General features: G+C 39.6%; 1 non-coding gene and 1 pseudogene across 1 annotated transcript; one reads left to right on the top strand and one right to left on the bottom strand.

Annotated features, from left to right (window-relative positions):
* Window positions 1-3,802: 3,802 nt before the first annotated feature.
* LOC133730303 (uncharacterized) lies at window positions 3,803-9,128 on the bottom strand (annotated as a pseudogene).
* LOC133735009 (small nucleolar RNA R71) lies at window positions 8,647-8,753 on the top strand. Its single transcript, XR_009858747.1, has one exon. It is a non-coding gene; the product is annotated as a small nucleolar RNA R71 (small nucleolar RNA).
* Window positions 9,129-10,076: the final 948 nt, after the last annotated feature.

The raw sequence follows: 10,076 nt of genomic DNA, 5'->3' as shown, positions 1-10,076 counted from the left end.
GATTCTGGATACCAACCTCAAAGATGAAAGCTTTGGTGTGATCAAAGGCGCGTGTCTTCACTACAGAAGATCTTCGTGCTTCAGAGGTCGATAACTTCACGGAATCGTAGCAATCTTCTTCTCGGAACGCAAAAACGAAGCTTGAAGACGACGACACTAGTTCAAAGTACAAAGTGCCAGAACACTAGGTTTCCCTCTCTTTTATGTCAACATCAAACTAATCTAGGCCGTCCTCTAAAAAAACGACATCGCCCCATAACCGGACACATGTCCCACAAACGTACTTACTCTCCAGATTAACCGAGGCGACACCCCGGTTACAAAATCAATAATTACTCGCATTAATGGCGAGGTGACGGGCGTGCTGAAGAGACGTTATCACGCACGCTAACCCAATCGGTGACGACCACTTGTCGGGCAGTCACAAAAAGCGTCTACCCGAAGTAACCATGGAAGAGGAAGACTACTAATCGACGGAATCTCCGCTAAGCGCAACTCCGCTAGCGGAACTTCTCCCCTTTCACCTTGCAAGCGAGATAGTCTCCGTTAAGCGCAACTCCGCTAGCAGAACTTCTTCCCTTTCATCTTGCAAGCGAGATAGTCTCCGCTAAGCGCAACTCCACTAGATGAACTTCTCCCCTTTCACCTTGCAAGCGAGATAGTCTCCGCTAAGCGCAACTCTATTAGCTGAACTTCTCCCCTTTCATCTTGCAAGCGAGATAGTCTCCGCTAAGCGCAACTCCACTAGCTGAACTTCTCCCCTTTCACCTTGCAAGCGAGATAGTCTCCGCTAAGCGCAACTCTGCTAGCGGAACTTTTCCCCTTTCATCTTTCAAGCGAGATAGTCTCCGCTAAGCGCAACTCCTCTAGCGGAACTTCTCCCCTTTCACCTTGCAAGCGAGATAGTCTCCGCTAAGCGCAACTCCGCTAGAGGAACTTCTCCCCTTTCATCTTGCAAGCGAGATAGTCTCCGCTAAGCGCAACTCCACTAGCAAGACTTCTCCCTCGGCACCTTGGAAGTAAGACCGTCACTGCTGGCCGCAACGCCAGTCACCAGGCTACCACCAACGGCGGGTCCTCGCAACATTGCAGGTCACTTATCATCAGCGGAGGGACTTCCGCCAACGGCGATTCTCGAGGCAACGCCTCACTTTGACTACGACTGCAACGCGACGTTGCAGTCAAAACATGGTCCTCCGGGACAGGTAGGGGGACGCGTCAACACAGTCTTCGACGGCCCTGATCAGGCATGTTGACCCCCACCACTTGGGTATCAAAGATTGGGTTCGTATGCAAAATCTGTCAGAATCTGCCTTCCCTAACTAGGTTCGCTTAAATCATCATAACTTCCTCCAGAAGGATGCGAATCCACTTCTGTAAAATTCCTCAGAAAGCTAACATCCGTATCTTTCCAGTGGTATAAGACTCGCCTGCTAGTTCCTTGTGAGAAGGTACAGTTTAATACTTGAAGTTGACGCAAAACAGAGACAATTCTGGAAAATCAGGATGGCCAGCATCCTTTCAATCCTACGTGACTCTAAGCTCCAAATCTTTCTTTTCTCCAATTTAACCTACAGAACACAAACACAAAATTAAAGACTCAAAAATGGCACGAACTAAGCCTAGAATCCGATATTTAAGGGTATAAAAATGTATGAAATTATGAGTCTATCAAATACCCCCAAACTTAGATTTTGCTAGTCCTCGAGCAAACAAGAAAAAGAAAATTAAATATGACTCCAAGCACGGATCTAATGTCTTCCAAACAACTCAGAGAACTTATATTGCCCACAAGTATGGTCAGTCAAGATTCAAGCAGTCACAATATCAAATTCACAACTTCACTTAAAAGCTAATATATTTTGATGACCATCATGCTCAAAATTTAGTGCAAGGACAATTAGACGACCAATGCAACAAAAGAAACCCAACCTCCTCATGTTTTTGAACAAGTGTCAACTCAATTTCTCACTAGGATGCACTCAATTTCTTTTCACTCATGACTTTCTGACTATGGCATAAGCTTACATTTTCACTCAAGTTATATGTGAGAAGAATGATGTATAAAGGCAACAAATAGCTCACATATGACAACAAGAAAGAAAAGTTTTTTCTGAAAATATATATTTTTTATTATGATCTCATGAAAGGAATGCCAAAACTCGGATGAAAGGCCAGTGACACCATATGCTCACCCCTCTGCACAAGTCTCCACAAATCGAATGCACAACTTCAAAGATCAAAGAGGTCTTTATTTAGGGTTGTAATGGGGCCATGGGTGTACGTTTCAAGAAAGAACGGATAGGGAAATCACAAAGATTCGAAGGAAATTTAGTAGAGCACTAAGATAATAATGTAGAGAGATAAGAACTTCAATGAATTTCCTCAAGGCAATAAAATTCGAAACATATGAAGCAACAAACCTTTACTTCTTTCTTGAGGCAGGATATCGTCTTTTTGGGCCTTTGTTTCATTCTAAACTCCCATAATACAATAACACAACTTATCGAATCCAAGGAAAATTTTCTACTTTTTTCACTTTTGATTTTTTTTCTCAGCTATTTTCCTTTTTTTTTTTTCTTTAGCCATCAATATATATTTTTTCTTCCTTGGATCGACATTTACAATAACATTCCCCCATACTTGGTTACAAAAATACCTTGAACAATAATGAATCTCTGAAAATTTTGCTCCACTAACTCCTTAGAATAGGGTCAAGATATAGCTATACTAGGTTAAAGGGTAAGGAATTTGTGGTTGACGAAAGAAAAGGCTTAATATAGGCTCAAGAGGGTTTATCTAGGGGGTTGCACAACTTGTGTGCATAAAGGGACACAAGCTTTATTTGGCTATGGTGGTGAATCCTAGTGCCTTTATCTTTTCCCATCCATCATGCAATTCAACCATACACTTCAAGAGGCTTTGGGGCAAGTTCTAGCATTTGTCCTTGTATAAAATATGCAAGTCGAATCCGAGTCTCAACCAAGATGAATAAAAGATGAGATCATGCAAAATCCACGCCAAGAAAATAGGATGATCTATTCTAATTCACTCATAAAAGAAAAGAACATATATAAGCTCAAATTCTCACAAGGGTTAAAATCAAGTTTAACTCATCCTAGCATGCATCAATCAAATTTCAATCATAACACCAATCTAACCATCAATGCAAGACAAGCTGAGCACAATGGTCATAAAAATCTATTAACAATTACTTAAAATCATGAACCAATACATGCTTGCTATCATCTTAAGACCATAATATTATCCGTTAGAAGTTCATGCTCATCATAGTATTTGGAAGAACCCTAGACTTAGACTAACCAACAAAACTAAAAACCCAATGAAAAACACAAATTTTTTTTTTTATTATTGTCTTTTTGTATTTTTTGTTTTGTTTTGTTTTTTTTTTTGTATAAGGTAAAACAGAACACAGAACACAAACCTAAGAAAAATAAAAAAATACGAAATCCCACCCCCAAACTTAAATTGAGCATTGTCCTTAATGTGAAGAACAATCAGTACCAGGATTGAAGTGCAGACTGTAATCCCCGAATATAAAACAACAGTACAACAATAACAGTAAGGGGACAGAACACGACTAAAACAACTAATGGATGAAAAAGAACTACTAAAAGAGAAGAAAAGAGTGAGGAAACGTCCCTGGTATGAAGGTAGCAGATGTGAACACGATTAGAAGCCTCATTCTTGCTGAACACACGCATCTTCTTCCAAGAATCATTGGGTTGCCTCCCAACAAGCACTAAATTTTATGTCTTCAGCCAGACCAAGTTTAAGCTCATTAATTTGGAGGATCAGTGAAGGAAACATGCTGCTCATTGGTGTCAAAAGATGTCTCCAAGTAAGGTTTGAGACGTTGACCATTCACTTTGAATATAGAGTTGTTCCTCAAGTTCTTAATTTCAATTGCTCCATGGGGAAACACCTTTGTGACCAGAAAAGGACCCATCCACCGAGATTTCAACTTTCCTGGAAAGAGTCTCAGCCGAGAGTTATATAGCAGCACATTTTGGTTTGGTTCAAATGTCTTTTGACGAATGACTTTATCATGAAACCTCTTGGTGCCTTGTAAATTTTTGCATTCTCATAAGACTCATTACGAATTTCCTCCATCTCATTCAGCTGCAATGCTCTCTGTTCACCGGCTACATTCATGTCAAAATTGTAGTGTTTGATTGCCCAATATGCTCGGTGCTCCAACTCCACCGGAAGATGACAAGCCTTCCCAAAAACTAAGCGATATGGCGACATGTCGATTGGAGTTTTATAGGCTGTCCTATACGCCCATAAAGCATCATTCAAACGTTGAGACCAATCTTTCCTATCCGGGCGAACTGTTTTCTCCAAAATATTTTTAATTTCCCGGTTGGAAATCTCAACTTGACCACTAGTTTGAGGGTGGTAAGGTGTAGCGACTTTGTGAGTGATGGAATACTTCTTCATAAGTGATGCGAATGGTTTGTTGCAAAAGTGTAATCCTCCATCGCTTATAATAGCTCTAGGAGTGCCAAAACGAGCAAAAATATTGTCTTTGAGAAAAGAAAGTACCACCTTGTGATCATTAGTCTTGCAAGCAAGTGCTTCAACCCACTTTGATACATAATCCACTGCCACCAATATGTAGAGCTTGCCAAAGGATTGAGGGAAGGGTCCCATGAAGTCTATTCCCCAAACATCAAATAATTCAACCACCAAAATATTACTCAAAGGCATCATGTCACGTTTAGAAATATTACCCATTCGTTGGCAGCGATCACATGAAGAACAAAATTCAAAAGCATCCTTGAATAATGTTGGCCAATAAAAGCCACTTTGAAGGACTTTAGCCGCTGTTTTCTTGGCTCCAAAATGCCCACCACAAGCATAACTATGGTAGAAATGAAGAATGCTTTGAAACTCGCTTTCTGGTACACATCTTCTAACCAATTGATATGGGCAATATTTGAATAAATATGGTTCATCCCAAATATAATGCTTCACTTTAGAAAGAAATTTCTCCCTCTCTTGCTTGCTCCAATGATCTAGAATTTTTTTAGTAACAATAAAGTTCGCAATATGAGCAAACCAAGGAGGAGAATCACGTACCATAAACAATTGTTCATTAGGGAAATTTTCATTCAAAGGAAGGCAGTCCACTTCATCATCTTCATGCACCAATCTACTCAAGTGGTCTGCAACCACATTCTCACTTCCTTTTATATCTTTTATCTCCAAATCAAATTCTTGAAGTAAGAGAACCCAACGGATCAGTCGAGGCTTCGCATCTTTCTTAGCAAGTAAATATTTAAGGGCAACATGATCAGTGTAGACAATTACTTTGGAACCAATCAAATAGACCGGAACTTGTCTAGAGCAAACACAACCGCAAGCAACTCTTTTTTGGTGGTAGAATAGTTAAGCTGAGCATCATTTAGAGTCTTTGAAGCATAATAAATAGCATGAGGAAGCCTCTCTATACGCTGCCCCAAAACTGTACCCACCGCATAATCCGACGCATCACACATTAATTCAAACGGCAAGTTCCAATCCGGAGGCTTTATGATAGGAGCTGAAGTTAGGAGGGCCTTGAGCTTGTTAAATGCCTTTAGACATGCTTCATCAAACACAAATTCTGCATCCTTTGCTAATAAATTGCTCAAGGGTCCTGCAATCTTGCTAAAATCCTTCATAAAACGCCGATAAAATCCGGCTTGGCCAAGGAAAGAACGCACTCCCTTTACTGTTGTTGGTGGAGGAAGATTGGTAATTAAGTCCACTTTTGCTTTGTCAACTTCAATGCCTTTGCTTGAAACAATATGCCCCAACACAATACCTTGCTTGACCATAAAATGACACTTCTCCCAGTTTAGCACAAGATTGGTTTCTTGACATCTTTTGAGCACTAGAGCTAAATGAAGCAAACAATCATCAAAAGAAGAACCAAAAACAGAGAAGTCGTCCATAAATACCTCAATAAATCGCTCCACCATTTCGGAGAAAATACTCATCATACATCGTTGGAAGGTAGCAGGTGCATTACACAATCCAAAAGGCATTCTCCGGTAAGCGAAAGTACCAAAAGGGCAAGTAAATGTAGTCTTTTCTTGGTCCTCGGGTGCAATAGGAATTTGATTATACCCTGAATAGACATCAAGGAAACAATAATAACTATGACCCGCCAATCGCTCGAGCATTTGATCAATGAAAGGTAATGGAAAGTGGTCTCTGCGTGTGGCACTGTTGAGCTTTCGGTACTCAATACACACTCTCCAACCCGTAGTCATTCTTGTAGGCACTAATTCATTTTTTTCATTCTTCACAACGGTTATTCCCGACTTCTTAGGCACCACTTGAACTGGGCTAACCCATTGGCTATCTGAAATTGGATATATAACTCCAACATCGAGGAGCTTCAAAATTTCAGCAGGCACAACTTCTTTCATTGGTGGATTCAAACGCCTTTGTGCATCACGTGTTGGCTTCATATTGTCTTCAAGATGGATTCGGTGCATACACATTGTAGGACTTATACCTTTAATAACTGCAATTGTCCATCCAATCGTTGTTTTGTGAGCTTGAAGAACTTGCAACAACTTCTTTTCATCTTCTTCACAAAGGTCCGAAGCAATAATCACTGGAAGTGTCTCACTTTCACCCAAAAATACATATTTCAAGTGTGATGGCAGTGGCTTGAGCTCTAACTTTGGTGCTTGCTGAATGGAAGGCACAACTTTATTTGTGGACAGAGGTAAAGACTCAAATTGGTTCCACTTTCTTGATTCAAATACCGGTGCAGCACTAAGAAGCTTCTCTAACTCATCAACCTTTTTCTTCGCGTCAAAATCCATTCCAGATTGTGTCAAACATACTTCAAGGGGATCTTGAGATGAATTCAAAACAAAAGATTCATGAGTAATAGGAGAAATTGAATCAACCATAAAACATTTACCATCTTCAGAGGGATGTCGCCCAGCTTCAAAAATCTTGTACTCCACTAACATGTCACCAACTGCCATAGATAGAAGTCCATCTTTTACTTTACTTATGGTATCAGTAGTAGCCATGAACGAACGACCCAAAATGATTGGTACATCCTCACTTGAATAAGCGTCTAGTTTAGTTTCAAGAATGACAAAATCTGCAGGCAATATGAACTTATCAACCTTCACTAACACATCTTCAACAATTCCCTTTGGCCTCTTGACTGATTGGTCTGCAAATTGCAAGGTGATTGATGTTAGTTGCAGGTCACCAAGCTTTAATTTCAAAAACAGAGAGTACCGCATCAGATTCACACTTGCACCCAAGTCCATCAAAGCACGCTCAAAATAATGATCACCAATTGTTCAAGGGATTGTAAAGCTGCCCGGATCCTTCAACTTTGGAGGGAGTCTTCTTTGAATTACTGCACTGACCTCTTCTGACAACAACACCTTCTCATGATCTTCAAATTTTCTCTTGTTAGTGCATAACTCCTTCAAAAACTTCGCATAAGCTGGGATTTGTTTAATGGCATCAAGCAAAGGAATATTAATCTGCACCTTGCGAAATAGTTCCATAATCTCAGTCAAGTGCCTATCTTTCTTTGGCTTTTGAAGTAATTCTGGATATGGAGGTTTAGGAACAAATTGAGAATCTGGAGTAGACCTTAAAGTCGTTTCAGGGGTGCTAGAAGTCGCTGGGTTCGAATCAGTTCATTGTCGGGATTGCTGTTGCAGCTTCAATCCTCCTGCAGAATCCTTCTCTGCTGATTCATTAATTTCTGGGTTCCTCTGTTCGACTTCTTCTTTTTGCTCTTCTTTTTGAATATCTCCTAGGCTACGAACTTTAATATCAACTTCTTTTCCACTCCTCAACGTGATCACAGTTTTCATAGGCTCATGTTTCTCAAATTGACCCCTTGGATTAGCAAGAGTTTGGCTAGGTAAACGCCCTTGTTCTCTCTCATTCAAGGCAGTGGCAATCTGACCAACTTGAACTTCTAGCTTAGAAATAGCTTGAGATTGAACTTGCTGCTCTTTCTTGGTATCCTGAATAGCTTGAAGCATCTGAGCATTGGCCTTTTGAAATTCCATCTGATTTTGTGCAAGTTGCTGCATGGTTTCTTCAAGAGATGGTTTCTTTTGTTCAATTGGCCCTTGATAATTTTGCATGGGAGGATTCCTTGGCATCTGCACTTGATTATTGTTGCTATAAGAGAAATTTGGATGTTGTCTCCAACCTGGATTATAGGTATTTGAAAAAGGATCATTCACAGGCCTTCTATAATTATTCACCATGTTGACTTGCTCATCTTGGAAGAAATTTTCGGAACACGTCTTTGTGGTATGTGAAATACTTGAACACAAAGCACATGTCTCACTTGCAGCCTTATTTAACAAAGGAGTAAGGCTCTTCATTTTTCTTGCCAAGGTTGCAACTTGCTCTTCCAACTTAGTACTTGCACTAACCTCATATAGTCCTCCTCTTTTGGGCACTGTTGTATAAGGATCATATTGCTGCGAATTTTCACATATAGTCTCAAAAGCTTGAATTGCCTCATCTGCCGTCTTTCCCATCAAGCTTCCACCAACTGTAGCATCCACCATACTTCTCCTTTGGGAGTTCAAACCTCTGTAGAAAAATTGAGCCTTTTGGAGTTTAGAAAATCCATGATGAGGACACTTCAAGAACAAATCCTTATAACGCTCCCAACTCTCATAAAAAGGTTCTCCTTCGGGTTGAGAGAAACCAAAAGTTTCTGCTTGGAGAGCATTGGTTTTCTTAGCTGGGAAGAATTTCAACAAGAACTTTTTAACCAAATCATCCCAAGTATTGATGGAACCAGGGGGAAGAGAGCTTAGCCACTTTCTTGCCTTGTCTTTCAATGAAAAAGGAAAAAGCCTTAAACGGATCTGCTCATCTGATATCTCATACCGAAAAGTTCCACATATGTCTTTGAATTCCTCCACATGGAGATAAGGATCTTCATTCGTCTTCCTATAAAAGTTAGGCAAGCTCTGGATTGTTGCTGGTCTAATCTCAAAACGCACTCCTGCAGGAATAGGAGCTACAACAATACAAGATAATGTTGTGAGTGCAGTAGGAGCAGTGAACTCCTTCAATGCTTTTGTTTCATCTCCTGCCATTGGAACCGCAACTTGTGCTTGAGTTCTTGCTTACCTTAAAAGTCTTCTACGAGTTCTTTCAATCTCCGGATCGTATACAATGAGAGCTAAATTCTAGGATCGACGACCTTGCATAAACACAATTCAAACCTACAAGAAAAACAAACAAAAAATAAGTAAAAGAAAAGAAAAACTAAAAACTATACAAAAATTAAGTATGGCACAACTGACAAATCAAATTGAATTAAGTCAGTCCCTGGCAACGGCGCCAAAAACTTGTTGTCAATTTTAATTAGTACTCGCAAGTGCACGAATCAATTGTAGAATAAATGTGCAAGCACGAGGTCATTCCCTCAAGGACTGATTGAAACAATTTTGTTATGACAAACGTGTTATACTTAAGTGAAACAAACTGATTTTTTTAATAAGGTGGTTGAGTTTTAAACAGAAAATTTAAGAAAGAAAAACTAAAAGTAAAGACAAGAATGAGCAATGAGATTCTTTAGAGTTTAAGAACAGATTATGAAGATGTTAAAGCATTGAATCCACCATCTAATACTTCTAACCTATTTCCCAGTTGATAACAATTGAATTCCCTTGATTTCATGCTAAAGATTTCCGTACATAAGCCTTATTGATCCCAGACATATGCCAAGTTCTTCTAACCTATGAATTCCAACTTATTGATCTAGTATAGAACTCCAGTAGCCAAACTATAATTTACTCCACTTAATGATCAGGTTCAAGCAAACATGTTCAACTCCATTAAGCACAAAAGAACTAGGAAATCATGCAAACAAGAATATCGACTATGATCAAGCACTTGTATTCTCAATTCACAACTCTCTAATCACAAGATTGAATTATCTTTTGGCACCCTAGAAAACATCTACTTATTGATCAAGCATCATGTTCTCCAACCAAATAACTCATAAACAAAACCTAAGTCTTATTGATCCCGAGCAAAGA

The sequence above is a fragment of the Rosa rugosa genome, chromosome 2 (assembly GCF_958449725.1).
Source record: "Rosa rugosa chromosome 2, drRosRugo1.1, whole genome shotgun sequence".
Taxonomy (NCBI): domain Eukaryota; kingdom Viridiplantae; phylum Streptophyta; class Magnoliopsida; order Rosales; family Rosaceae; genus Rosa; species Rosa rugosa.
Note: the sequence above shows the minus strand (reverse complement) of the source record. Positions and strands in the feature narration are given on the sequence as shown.